The sequence below is a fragment of the Eucyclogobius newberryi genome, unplaced genomic scaffold (assembly GCF_026437365.1).
Source record: "Eucyclogobius newberryi isolate DKJ021-1_F unplaced genomic scaffold, fEucNew1.0.hap1 SCAF_19, whole genome shotgun sequence".
NCBI lineage: Eukaryota > Metazoa > Chordata > Actinopteri > Gobiiformes > Gobiidae > Eucyclogobius > Eucyclogobius newberryi.
Window position 1 is genome coordinate 20,306,228 of NW_027315823.1, and position 14,925 is coordinate 20,321,152.

The window sequence follows — 14,925 nt, forward strand, 5'->3', positions numbered from 1 at the left end:
CTTTATAATCCTCAATATGTATGCGGGTGATTGTTACCCTTGATATACTGCAAGCTTTAAAATGTAGGAAATAACACATAACTCAATTGTCAACACAACCCGCAATACTTGGTCAGGAAAGTATGGATATGACTGGTATGGAACAGGTTGTCTTTTTTCTGGTTGGTTGGTTCGATATAGATAGATAACTCTCTTCTATGTTGTAGTTTCCATTCATTCACAAACTTTCTGTAATATGGTGTCATGGTGGCTGAGTAGCATTCCCACTTCACAGCAACAAAGTCCCAGGACCTCTCTGTGTAAAGCTGTGTCTGTGTCCGAGCGGGTTATCTCTGTGTTTCAATTTTCTCCAATTACATAAAACATGAACTGTGGCTTAATCCTCCAGCGCTCCTGACCTTCAGAATCAGAAATCACTCATACGCTTTCAGTCGCTGCAAAGAATTGGACAATCTGTTTGTTCTTCTATCCTTCCACAGATGTCCCTTTTTCCATTTTTGTTTACGAACCTGCCATTCTTTTATACATGAGATTTATGCATAATCAAGCACAGCAATCAACACGTGTAATTGCGGCGGCACAGAGTTCTTCCTCGCTTTGACAGTTTAGGAATGTTATTTGACGGTGCTTTGAAATTAGCATCCGGATAATGACAGGCAGAAAATATAACCTCAATTTATATGTTAAACGTGCTAAAACAAGTCTTTAAACGTGTTAGTTGAGGTTTAGACAAAATGTGAAATGTCCGTAAAATGAATCGCAAACATGCATAAATAGCATCTTCTACATTTATTTGAAAGTTTTTCCTCCTATAAATGTTTTACTCAATATTCTAATTCTGCATATCGTCAAAACACCATTCACAATATTATCTAAAATTGTATATACTGTATTGCCCAACACTACTACTACTACTACTACTACTACTACTACTACTACTACTACTAAGATAAGATAAGCTATGTCTTTATTTATGCTGCAACACAAGTGGATACAGAAGATACAGAGCACTCTTAATTGGGAATAGAGAGAAGAAAAATAAATAAAAAATGAAAAATAAAAATAAATAAAATAGAAATAAAAATAGAAAGATAAAAATAAAAAACACAGGACAAAATAATACTAATCATAGTGGTAAAGTAAACACTCTTATTTTCAGAAGTTCTATGCACATGAATATGACATTATTGCGTCTAAGTATTGCACATGAGTGTGACATTATTGCGTAAACTACTACTACTACTACTACTACTACTACTACTACTACTACTACTACTACTGCTACTACTAATGATAATAATAGCAATAATATATACATTCAATCATTGACTTGTTTAACTACACAAAAAACAAGATAAATCATTTTCAAAAGCTACAGTTCATCCTTTGAAGTGAGGGTTTCTAGGGATTACCAGTAAAAAGGTGCCCATGCATCCCTTCCATCTACGCTCTGTTGAATCAAATTGAAGGCTCTTTATTTTCTCTTGTGATAGAAACTCATCCATTCTGCCGCTGTTTTCAGTTCACTACACCCATGATGTTGGCTTAGTTGGAAACAAAGTCACAGCAGCGACACATTGAGTCTGAATTACACACAGAGGGTGAAAACTAGACTCCCGGACAAATGTACAGGACATAAGGCATGGCAGTGAACTGTAAAACACATTATTTGAGATAATTGTTTGTGCTTCAAAGAGCTTTTTACATAGATTGTTATCCCACAGTTTTAGCATCTTTTGTTGTTTTTTTTAGTCACAGTATCAGATTTTGCATGATTAAACATTCCTTCATTTGCTTTCTTTCACAATTTAATTTATTAAAGCAAACTTCCTGAACGCTATTATCACATTAACAGCTAGATTATTTTTTGTGTGTGTGCATATTTATATTTTACGTATCATTCTTAAATTTCAGTAAGAAAGGAATAAATGTTATTTCTAGAAGGTGAATTGTTGTACGAGAAAGCATCAGATTATTATATTTATGTATTAACTGTGGACATAAATTGCATTGTGACCATATATAAATATCTAAATTCTAATCATGCCATGTGCACTTGAGCATCTGTATGCGCCCTGTCTGTCCTGTTGGTTTGTACCTCTCAAAGTCATTTTATCTCAGATTTTTAACCGCTAGCCTTCCCCGATGTGCTTCATTAGGTCCTAACACCAGTTGACTCATTCCAGATTGAAGATGCGGGACCATTAAATCCCCCTTGTCACAGCGCATTATACAGAATAGTCCCTGTTAATCACCTTTATGAGGAGAACACTGAACAAAATTCAACCTTACTTAAAGCTGGGGTACAAACGTTTATTTTGTTATTCACCCAAATTGAAAAAGCAGCACTTTGTGTCAAAATATGACCTCTACATCATTTTATAAACCTGGAAGAAAGGATCTGATGCCAGATGATGGCTGCAGTGGGAGTGTCTCTGCTTCTCCAGCTGAAAAAGATGCTCTAAGGCTGTGCACGCATTGAAAAAAAATCCTGCAAAAGGGAGAGAAAAGAGACAAAGGCAGGAGTTAGAACTAGGTCTGTCAAGATAATTACTATAAACTGACTTATTGGTCAAGAAATAATGGCTGGAGCAACATTCTTGGGGTTCAGAATTGATTGCGTGTACTTATTCTTCACATTTTTTTGTTAGCTTCATGTAACACTTTTGAAAATCTACACTTATTTCTGCCTTAACTGTGTGTTACTTCTACTTCCTTCTTCACAGGCGCCACAGTTTTGATACTTTAACTTTATTGTGTGTAAGAATTCTGAATGGAAACACGTGGACACCAGTCGGCCCGTGTCATTTGGATACAGTGCTTGTACCAGCTGTTGTGATCATTCTGGCTAATGGGCAGTGGGCTACAGATCATTAGCCATACGTAGTGCGTGGTTTCTCTGGTCTAAGTGACAGTGTAAATTTTTGTAATGAGGCTTGCAGTCATTTATGGCACAACATATGAAAGACCTTTCGGCATTTACCGAAATTGTAACTCTGAGTGTTTAAGATCGATTGAAACTACATTGTTTGATACCTCTGCATGTCATATTTGTAATTTCACATGCTCTGTCTAATTTATCGTGCCTGTGTGTGTCTTACCGCACACATCCTGCACATTTTAATTTGGTAATGTTTTATTATAATGGGACATGAAGAAAACATAACCTTTAAATCTGAATTAGACCGTTGTGTGCTGTCTTGTCAACCGGGAAGAAAAAGCTGTTCTAAAGCCGATTGCTTTGCCCACATGTTGTACATTTACATTCAAATTCATGATTCAAATTTTAGTTGTGAAATGTTAATATTTACTCAAGCACTTTTTACAATAATTTCACTTTTTGTCTACATATTGGTGTCAAGATAAATGTAATATTTCCATGTCAAAGTAATGCAAATGATCACCTTAATATAGCTCATTCCAACAGTGTGTTATTTGCTGTAATTATAGTCACTAGAGAAACAACACGAGGGAGGAATTCACAGGGTCCTCACAGGTTCTCTTCTTCCTTCATGTTTCCACCTCCTCGAGTGGCTAACTTTCATTGCTGCACATAAACTTGCATTCAGTTAATCCCAGACCCCAGAGAGGCCGGATCTGCTCTCCGTTGCCTCCTCCCCTGTTTGGGGCACCTTTGTGTAGCTTCCCTAGCCTGTCACGGCTGCTTGGGAAGCCTCTTTTCCCTCGCTGGCTCCACTAAGAATAAAGGAAGCGCTGTGGTAGAGTCAGTCAGCCCTTTAAGGTGCACCCACTCCAGCTCACACATAAGGCTCCTATTGTTTCATTTAAATTGTAATGTTTATGTGAATGATTGTGTGGGTTAGAGCCTTATTGATGCACTGGCATAATCGATATATATTGATCAAGTTTTATGTTTAAGTCTCTCTACAGAATATGTTCAAAATCAGTCAAGCAGCATAAAACTTAAGCTTACACCTTTTTGGTCTGTCAGCATGTCTAGTGTTAGTGTTTTTGGAATAATGACCAAATATACCTGTGACCAAAATAATATTTATAGAACTAACGAGCTAACTAATTGAAGCAAACTGTTTGATTGGGGACTTTCTCTGAGCCGGTCCGGTTCACGTTCACAACACCATTATCAATCGAACCACAAGTGCAGAAAGGCACCTCTCCCCCTCGCCTGTAGAGGCACTGTGTACATCAGCCAAAGGAAGACAGAAAGGTGAGGAAGAAGCTGGAGCTTTGTCTGATCGCTGTCACATAAACCAACTTAAGATAAGATAAGATAATCCTTTATTGTCCCACATGGGGAAATTTCATTGATGCAACACAGGTAGATACAGAAGAAAAAAAGAAAAAAAAACTTGGAGCAGGACTTTAGCACTGTTTGGATTTATTCTTCGACTTTTATGGATCTAATATCCAGAACCTTCCCCGAGGCGTTTCATGGTTCTGTTCTGCTCTCTGGTTTTGTTGCGTTAGATTCAATCGGACCAAGATCGACCTTTTCAACCGGACCAGATTTCTCTTTGGTCCGGATCAGAGTTCGATTGTGCGTACACAATTACCCAAACGAACCAGCCAAGCAAACGAATCCTGATTCAAATCAAAGTCTATTGTGAATGCACAAGATGAAATTTCCCAGAGTTACACTGTGTATTGTTTCAGGCGGCCTGCTTGTCTCCATGGAGATGTTATGGTTATGTTCACAGTCTAGAATTAGATGCAACCATATTGCAATCTCAGATGGTGGGCCAGGGCCTATGTGACTCTATGGGAGATTTACTGTTTTTGAAAGAAATATCCAAAATAGAATTCCACAAGGCAAGTTCATTTGTAGAGCACAATTCATACACAAGGCAATGCAAAGTGCTTCACACAACAGGGAAAAATACATTAAAATCACAAAGACATGACAGAAATCACAAAAGACCTAAAAGAGAAGAGTGCAAGTAAAATCCTTTCAGTCATATGCACAGCTAAACAAAACTGATTTTAGCTTAGATTTGAACATTGTCAGAGTAGAAGCCTGTCTCACATCTTCAGGAAGAATGTTCCAGATTTTAGCTGCATAAAACTGAAACGCAGATTCCCCATGTTTTGTCCTGACTCTGGGCACCAGCAGGAGGCCGGTCCATGTTTAGTCCTGACTCTGGGCACCAGCAGGAGGCCGGTCCATGTTTAGTCTTGACTCTGGCACCAGCAGGAGGCCGGTCCATGTTTAGTCCTGACTCTGGCACCAGCAGGAGGCCGGTCCATGTTTAGTCCTGACTCTGGCACCAGCAGGAGGCCGGTCCATGTTTAGTCCTGACTCTGGCACCAGCAGGAGGCCGGTCCATGTTTAGTCCTGACTCTGGGCACCAGCAGGAGGCCGGTCCATGTTTAGTCCTGACTCTGGGCACCAGCAGGAGGCCGGTCCATGTTTAGTCCTGACTCTGGCACTAGCAGGAGGCCGGTCCATGTTTAGTCCTGACTCTGGCACCAGCAGGAGGCCGGCCCATGTTTAGTCCTGACTCTGGCACCAGCAGGAGGCCGGCCCATGTTTAGTCCTGACTCTGGCACCAGCAGGAGGCCGGTCCATGTTTAGTCTTGACTCTGGCACCAGCAGGAGGCCGGTCCATGTTCAGTCCTGACTCTGGCACCAGCAGGAGGCCGGTCCATGTTTAGTCCTGACTCTGGCACTAGCAGGAGGCCGGTCCATGTTCAGTCCTGACTCTGGCACCAGCAGGAGGCCGGTCCATGTTTAGTCCTGACTCTGGCACCAGCAGGAGGCCGGTCCATGTTTACTCTGGCACCAGCAGGAGGCCGGTCCATGTTTAGTCCTGACTCTGGCACCAGCAGGAGGCTGGTCCATGTTTAGTCCTGACTCTGGCACCAGCAGGAGGCCGGTCCATGTTTAGTCCTGACTCTGGCACCAGCAGGAGGCCGGTCCATGTTTAATCCTGACTCTGGCACCAGCAGGAGGCCGGTCCATGTTTAGTCCTGACTCTGGGCAGCAGCAGGAGGCCGGTCCATGTTTAGTCCTGACTCTGGCACCAGCAGGAGGCCGGTCCATGTTTAGTCCTGACTCTGGCACCAGCAGGAGGCTGGTCCATGTTTAGTCCTGACTCTGGCACCAGCAGGAGGCCGGTCTATGTTTAGTCCTGACTCTGGCACCAGCAGGAGGCCGGTCCATGTTTAGTCCTGACTCTGGCACCAGCAGGAGGCCGGTCCATGTTTAGTCCTGACTCTGGCACCAGCAGGAGGCCGGTCCATGTTTGGTCCTGACTCTGGCACCAGCAGGAGGCTGGTCCATGTTTAGTCCTGACTCTGGCACCAGCAGGAGGCCGGTCCATGTTTAGTCCTGACTCTGGCACCAGCAGGAGGCCAGTCCATGTTTAGTCCTGACTCTGGCACCAGCAGGAGGCCGGTCCTTGTTTAGTCCTGACTCTGGGCACCAGCAGGAGGCCGGTCCATGTTTAGTCCTGACTCTGGCACCAGCAGGAGGCCGGTCCATGTTTAGTCTTGACTCTGGCACCAGCAGGAGGCCGGTCCATGTTCAGTCCTGACTCTGGCACCAGCAGGAGGCCGGTCCATGTTTAGTCCTGACTCTGGCACTAGCAGGAGGCCGGTCCATGTTTAGTCTTGACTCTGGCACCAGCAGGAGGCTGGTCCATGTTTAGTCCTGACTCTGGCACCAGCAGGAGGCCGGTCCATGTTTAGTCCTGACTCTGGCACCAGCAGGAGGCCGGTCCATGTTTAGTCCTGACTCTGGGCACCAGCAGGAGGCAAGTCCATGTTTAGTCCTGACTCTGGCACCTGCAGGAGGCCGGTCCATGTTTAGTCCTGACTCTGGCACCAGCAGGAGGCAAGTCCATGTTTAGTCCTCACTCTGGCACCAGCAGGAGGCCGGTCCATGTTTAGTCCTGACTCTGGCACCAGCAGGAGGCCGGACCCTGAGGTCATCAGAGTCCGAGATGTACTTTCGTGCTAGGCCATGGTACTTCCTGGTTCTAGTCAGGACCCGAGCAGCAACGAATATATTATTTATATATTAAATGGCAAAATACAGTGTTATCAACAGGGAACTTTGCCTCTTTCCCTCGTCTGAGAGTATGATGTCATCACATTCTAGAATCTGAAAACACCAACTGTGAAAAATAGGAATTCTAGAATGTTGTGAACATAAACACGACTTGAGGCTTTAACTGTAATGTTACTGAAAAACAGCCGGGTCACCTCTTCACGTCTGACCTGATTGTGTAGATGAAGTAATACGTTTAATATCATACTATGGAAGATTTTAGGGCAAAGCAATAAATACTATTTATTTCAAAAAGACTGCAGCGAAAAAACCCTCCAACTACTCTTTCCTACTTGTTTTAATTTTTTTGCCATTCATTTATTTCCTACCGCTTGTTCCTGTCAGGGGTCGCAGGTGACTGGAGCCAATCCCAGTGACTTTGGGTCTTAAGCGGGGTACACCCTGGACAGGGGCCAGCTCGTCACAGGGTTAACACAGAGACATAGAGACATCACAATCATTTACTAGGGGCAATTTACAGTTGCAAATTTACCTAACACATGTATGTCAATGGGAGCAAGCCGGAGAACCCAGAGAGAACCCAGAGAGAACCCAGAGAGAACCCAGAGAGAACTCAGAGAGAACCCAGAGAGAACCCAGAGAGAACCCAGAGAGAACCCAGAGAGAACCCAGAGAGAACCCAGAGAGAACTCAGAGAGAACCCAGAGAGAACCCAGAGAGAACTCAGAGAGAACTCAGAGAGAACCCAGAGAGAACCCAGAGAGAACTCAGAGAGAACCCAGAGAGAACCCAGAGAGAACTCAGAGAGAACCCAGAGAGAACCCAGAGAGAACCCAGAGAGAACTCAGAGAGAACCCAGAGAGAACCCAGAGGTTCTGGTGGTAACACGGGGAGAACGTGCAGACTTCTACTTCATTGCGAGTTCAATGATCTTTTTACATCACCATCCCCTTCCAAAGAATAGAAATGCTAATCTTTGTTCCTCAAGGATAAAATGTATAGTAAGAAATAATAAATTTGAGTTAATTTATAGATTACCGGTATATAGTGGAAAACTGGATATGTATCCACATTAAACATCTTTGCCAGAGCAATACAATCAGATATATACAACATATGAAAATAAATTCCGTTCATAACAGACAAATCACTTTTAGCCTTATATATAGCATATGTATGTAATATAAGAGTTTACGAGTATTGTCCTGACCACTGGAACATGTAACAGAATGTTAAAGTGTCTAAGACATCATCCCCACCCTGCCAGACTTATCCTGTATCCTTCATGAACAATAGTCATAGAACAGAAAGGACAAAGAGAGGCATAATGACAATTACACCTCTCTTCCTTTAACAGGAAAACACTGCTTGTGTTTTCAAATAAACCTTTGTAAAGTGGGTAATAAATGTGGCTCGGACTAAGATGCCTTGGATAAGATTAAATCTATTCCGACAGGCAATGCAATACAACACTGCTTCCTTTGCATTGTCTTAAAAGTACGGTCATGGGTAATTGCAATCTCTCTTTCTACAGTGACCCTTCAATTGTTCATCAGATTTCACACTTGCAAGTCCACCTGAAGTTTAAATGTGTCTAAATGTGACCTCCATTGTGAGTCAGAGTCATGCACATTAATTTGTAATCGCTAGAAAGGCTTCTAATTGTAATTGCTATACATCCAAATTCTTTATGAGAAGTAAAATGAAATGTATGATCAGAGAATATATAAACGTTAGTGAATGTAATTTTACATACATCCTGGCTAAACCACATCTAAACATCTGCTTTTAAAGGTTGAATTGTTCCTCAAGATGTATATATCTGTCTATATATATCTATATCTGTATCTATATCTGTATCTATATATATATATATATATATCTCTATATATATCTCTATCTATCTATCTATCTATCTATCTATCTATCTATATATATATATATATATATATATATATATATATATATATATATATATATATATATATATACATACACATATAGACAAAACACGCATATGTTCTGTAAAACAATACCTATTATTCTAATGGTAAATTGTGTCAAGCACATTCATTTTCACTCTAATTTGAGATGTGAACTTGGTATATGATTGGCGGAGGCCTGATTCCGTTGTATTTAAGCCAGTTGCTAACCCATTGCTGCAAACAAGGACAAAAGTATTTATGAAGCTCTGTATCTAATTACTGCAAGTAAAGTGTAGATAGGCAAAAGTGTCCTAGTTCTGGATTTTAGCATTGCTCTTCTTCTATGCAACTGAACGGCGCTTGTTGCCATGGTTACCATTCAATGCTATTTCATCCTGCACCAGTTAATTACTATTCAATATATATCTCTTCAATGAAGCCATCATCCCTTAACATTTCTTTTCATTGGTGATGTAATAAGATCATTGAACTGGCTCTGAAGTCATCAACAGCATTAGAGATTGTCCAGATCTGAGGGAACTTTCATGTAAATGTAATGAAATGTTGTACTGTATTGTTTGAGATTGTAGTATGTTTGAGGATAAAGGGGTAGAGCATCGTATAAAATGGGTCATTTATAGTCTCTCTCTCTCTCTTTCTCTCTCTCTCTCTCTCTCTCTCTCTCTCCTCTCTATCTCGCTCTCTCTCAATACACACACCGTTTTTTTTATTAGGCCCGAGCGCCACAAGCTGGCGAGAGGCCTATTAATCTCGTAAGGCCTTGCGAAGCACGGCTGCGAAAGTGCGCACGTAGTGCGCACGAAATCGAGCGCGAAGCGCTCGCCCACTTCCAAACACTCACTAACGCACTCCTCCACTCATGCACGCCCCGTGCATGCTAATTAGTAGTAGGAAAATGGAACATTACCGTTGTAAACGGGCGAAGCCCGTGCAAAAGTGCACACTAAACGAGCACTTTACATTGGGATGACGACCGCTTCGTCGTCATCCCCATATAAAGCACTTATTTGCCCTAAGTAGCTCACGAATACGTTCCCCATGCTTTTCTTGCATGTTCCGTGCATATAAGCATGTAATGCAAAAATTGAACATTATTACTGTATAGAGTATTACTCAAAATTAACGAAAGTACCCGTGACCAGGGACCCACACCATGAGGTAGGAAAGCGCGAGCGCTTTCTGAAAATGTATAGTTTATGATATTTGAAAAATGGGAAACATTGTTTTCGCATCGGAATATTATTAGGCCCGAGCCCCAGCAGGGCGGAGGGCCTATTGCTCCCGCAACGCTGCCGAAGGCAGCGTTGCAACTGCGACGGGGGCATGTTTGGTGCCCCGTCGCCCCTGGCAAGTACAGTGAACTAGCCCATGCCGAAGGCATGGATCATGCATACTTACTCCTGCTATGACAGAAATAGTCAACAATTTGTGACTGGGCATAGCCCAGTCACAAATTGTTGACAACAGCAGTGTGAAGCGCTGCATTCCTCCAAAAACCCTCCTGGCATCGTCCTGTACGCGAGAATCCTTGCCGCAGGCATGGGCCATGCTTGTATCTGCTCAAATCAATGGAAGTCTATGGGGAGTGGGCGGGGCATCCCGACGGAATGGGGAGTGACGAGCGCGTAAGCGCTCGTAATGATGATTCCACCCCATGGCGGCATGGGGAAGGCTTAGAGCTTTCAAACGATGTATAATTTGTTGTTATAGTGGAAACGGCTATATTGTTTTTGCTAAAAATATTATTATTTTTTTTATTAGGCCCGAGCCCCAGCAGGGCGGAGGGCCTATTGCTCCCTAACGCTGCCTTCGGCAGTGTTGCAACTGTCTGACCAAACATGCGGGCGCAGCCCGCATGTTTGGTACCCCGTCGCCCCTGGCAAGTACAGTGAACTAGCCCATGCCGAAGGCATGGATCATGCATACTTACTCCTGCTATGACAGAAATAGTCAACAATTAGTGAATGGGCGTAGCCCATTCACTAATTGTTGACAACAGCAGCGCGAAGCGCTGCATTCCTCCAAAAACCCTCCTGGCATCGTCCCGTACGCGAGAGTCCATGCCGCAGGCATGGGCCATGCTTGTATCTGCTCAAATCAATGGAAGTCTATGGGGAGTGGGCGGGGCATCCCGACGGAATAGGGAGTGACGAGCGCGTAAGCGCACGTAATGATGATTCCACCCCATGGCGGCATCGGGAAGGCTTAGAGCTTTCAAACGATGTATCATTTGTTGTTATAGTGGAAACGGCTTTATTGTTTTTGCTAAAAATATTATTATTTTTATTTTTAGGCCCGAGCACCACAAGCTGGCGAGAGGCCTATTAATCTAAGGCCGTGCGAAGCACGGCTGCGAAAGTGCGCACGTAGTGTGCACGAAATCGAGCGCGAAGCGCTCGCCCACTTCCAAACACTCACTAACGCACTCCTTCACTCATGCACGCCCCGTGCATACTAATTAGTAGTAGGAAAATGGAACATTACCGTTGTAAACGGGCAAAGCCCGTGCAAAAGTGCGCACTAAACGAGCACTTTACATTGAGATGACGACCCCGAAGCGGTCGTCATCCCCATATAAAGCACTCATTTGCGCTAAGTACCTCACGAATACGTTCCCCATCTCTTTCATGTTCCGTGCATATAAGCATGTAATGCAAAAAATGAACATTATTACTGTATAGAGGGCCAAAAACACAAAGTGGGCGGAGCCCACTCAAAATTAACGAAAGTACCCGTCAGTGACCAGGGACCCACACCATGAGGTAGGAAAGCGCGAGCGCTTTCCGAAAATGTATAGTTTATGATATTTGGAAAATGGGAAACATTGTTTTCGCATCGGAATATTATTCTTTCTTCTTTCTTTCTTTCTTCTCGGGACCAACCCCCCTATTTTTCACCCAGTGAACATTGACGAAAAGTCAAAAAAATTTGCACACCTCTAAAAATCGTGCCTCTCTACATTCTGGCTATTTCCCTTTTCTAAAATAAAAAAAAATTGGCGCGTCAGCGCCCCCAAATGTGCCAAAAATGCATTGAGAGATGGGAAACGACCCAAAAAAAATCTGATCGTAGAATCATGAAATTTGGCGCAGAGGTAGACAAGAGAAGTAAAAAATATTATTACGGCAACGCCGTCCGCCCAACCAAATGTCGGCCATATTGCTTCAAAAATGGCTAAACATGACTTCGGAGTTTTTCCAAACGTCGTACTTTTACGAACTCCTTTAGGGCGTTGGCCCTAAAAAGCTGAAATTTGGTTAAAATGCTACTGAGGAGTGGGACATCAAAAGTTATCCAAATTACATTGATACCTCTCACGGTCTCTGTGCGGCGAAGCCGCAAACTGTAGCTAGAATTTCAGAAATCTCCCATATTTAAAATTTCTGCCGTTTGCGCAGATAAAGTCCGAATTGCGTCAAATTAGAATCAGTTTTTTAAACTCTTTGCCCTAAACCTACTTGAAGTGAAATAAATTCATTTGGCGCCACAGCGCCCCCTACAGATTTTATATGGAGGTTAAATGTTTAGTTTTGCGAAATTATATGAAATTTGACACACAACTCAATTTTGGCATCCCCATCAAAAAGTCAATGAGACCCATGTCATAATTGTTATGGCGTTGCCGTAACGATGACCGAAACCTTCCATGTTATTCCAATGGGGAAATCGCCAGAACATGTTTACACTTTATACTTTCACAAACTCCTCCCAGGGCGTCAGCCCTATTAACCTGAAATTTGGTGAGACTCATCTTCAGGACCATCAAAAGTTATCCACATTTTTATTCAAAGAGTCACGGTGTCTGTGCGGCAAAGCCGCACATTTTGCCAAGAATTCAAAATAAAATTGCTTTTTGATGGTAAAACAAAGGGGAGAAGATGTGACAGCGTCACAGATTCAGCAGTAGGCATAATAAAAGGACAATTGGGGCGCGTTAGCGCCCCCTCCTCTTGCGGCGTGGCGGCAGCGTGGCGAGGGCCGATCATTGCCGCTTGCGGCTATATTTTTACCTCTTTTAGATGTATTCATGTTTGCCTTCAGGCCTACTCTTTCCATGGGTTTGACTTATGCTAAAAGCTGTCAGTTTCCATTTCTTGACATTGCTGTGGCTTTTCCGGGAGACATCAGGACAAACGTCGCCCTCATTGTGTGGATTGTCAGGACACAGCTTAAAAATCATCTCTCCCATGGACAAGATTTATGTGTTGCCAACTTGGCCGGTCCAAAAGTCAAGGACATATCAGAGGGACATTGACTGTGATGGGCTCTGGGAAGATGTCCAGCACGTGGTGAGGGGCTCTCTGCTTGTCTCTGCGGATGTAGTGTTCATGTACAGTGATTGGTGGAAATGTGAGCAGGCAGAGAATGGTTTACTGTTATGTTGTCTTTGAAAGTTGGAAGTCTAGTTTTGCAAATGAAAATAATGTAGTCAGTTTGTCACCAGACATTCCTTTGAACGACTACTGACAACTACAATTACAAAGATCACTCAAACACGTGTGGATCACTCTAAATACAATTATGAGGGGTTTAATGAGAAGATACATCTATTATATGATTCAAAGCTACCAACATTCTTTAAAATGGATAGGTCTATTAGAGTAATCAGTTCTTACTAATTATACCACGATAGACGATTTTATTGTTTGTCCATCTAATTAAAGCCAAATCTGAAAATCTGAAAATAGCTCATACAGGGTGGGTAAAATAGATCAACAGTCTCGATTATTTCATTTTGTGTATTAAAGCAAATTCAAAGCAAAACCAAAGACTGAACCACACAGATTTAAATAGAACCTGACATTGAACTTCCTATTTGCTTTGTGTTTTCAACCACCAGAGTCTAATGACAGTATACATACAGTAAACTTGTGTGTATATAAATGAACACATCTTCATTAAACCAAACACAGTGTTGACCTGTGGCGAGGCTCTTTTGACTGCATGAGCACATGAAAACAGAGAAATTGATACGTTTTAACGATGGCTCGTTGCTGACGCACAACACGTGTCTCGTGGCGATACAAAGTGTTCGAGCAAAGACGTCCATTACCGTTCTCTGCGTATTTGCGCAATTTATGAAGTTAGTTCATTCACCTGGATCTGCCCTGTCTAAGCGACTTCTCTTCTGTTCTTCGCGGACACATAAAATAATAAAATCCAAACAGGACATTCATGGAGTGTGTATTCAGGTGTTTTATGCATGAGTTGATAAAGTCAGAATATTTCCATGTCTCAAGACTAGCCCCACACACTAACATTTATCTTTTAAACAGCTGCATAACTTTGTAAACAACAGCGATTTTGCAAACAGAAAAGAGGCTGAATATCGGCCAAATGGTTGAAAATATATATGAAATATGCATACTCCAGAGGGGATGTTTTTGGTGGCACCATCACGCTTTTTCAATGTAGCAATAAACAATATTATCATCATATCGCCCAACTCCAAGGTTCATTAATGGAAATACTGGAACATTTAAAATAAAACAATAATATACACAGGCTAACATATGTGTTTAAATATAAAGGACACTGATATTTGCCATCACAAATAGGCAAGTGAGCAAAGAAACATATTTTGCTTGTTCATCATGAAGCTTTAAGTATTATTATGATAATATGATATACTACCGTCGCCATGTTGTCATCACATCAAAAGTACCCCAGACTTTTTGGAGAAGTTTCACTAAGAGGGAAGATAAGACTTTAACATTCCCATAACATAATGTTTATTATGTATGGTTGTAACTGAATATAGTTACTTATTTTTCTCTGTTTATTAGCAACTAAAAAATGTGGCAGAAGCTTGCGTTCCATGTTCCAAAAAAAAATTGGACCATTGCATAACAGATTTACGAATTACATGTGCATATGTTCACAGCATGCATCACGTGGCTAACTTTTAATCATGTAAACGTATGTGTTCCATAGTCTTAAAGATTAGACTCTCAAGCTGTGGGAATTTGTGACTTGCTGATGCACTTTTGG

At 42.2% G+C, this 14,925-nt stretch overlaps 1 protein-coding gene across 2 annotated transcripts in view; it reads left to right on the forward strand.

Moving 5' to 3' along the window:
* The window catches only part of grm7 (glutamate metabotropic receptor 7), a 226,229-nt gene that overhangs the window by 1,677 nt on the left and 209,627 nt on the right, over positions 1-14,925 (forward strand). The gene's annotated exons all lie outside the window — the stretch shown is intronic.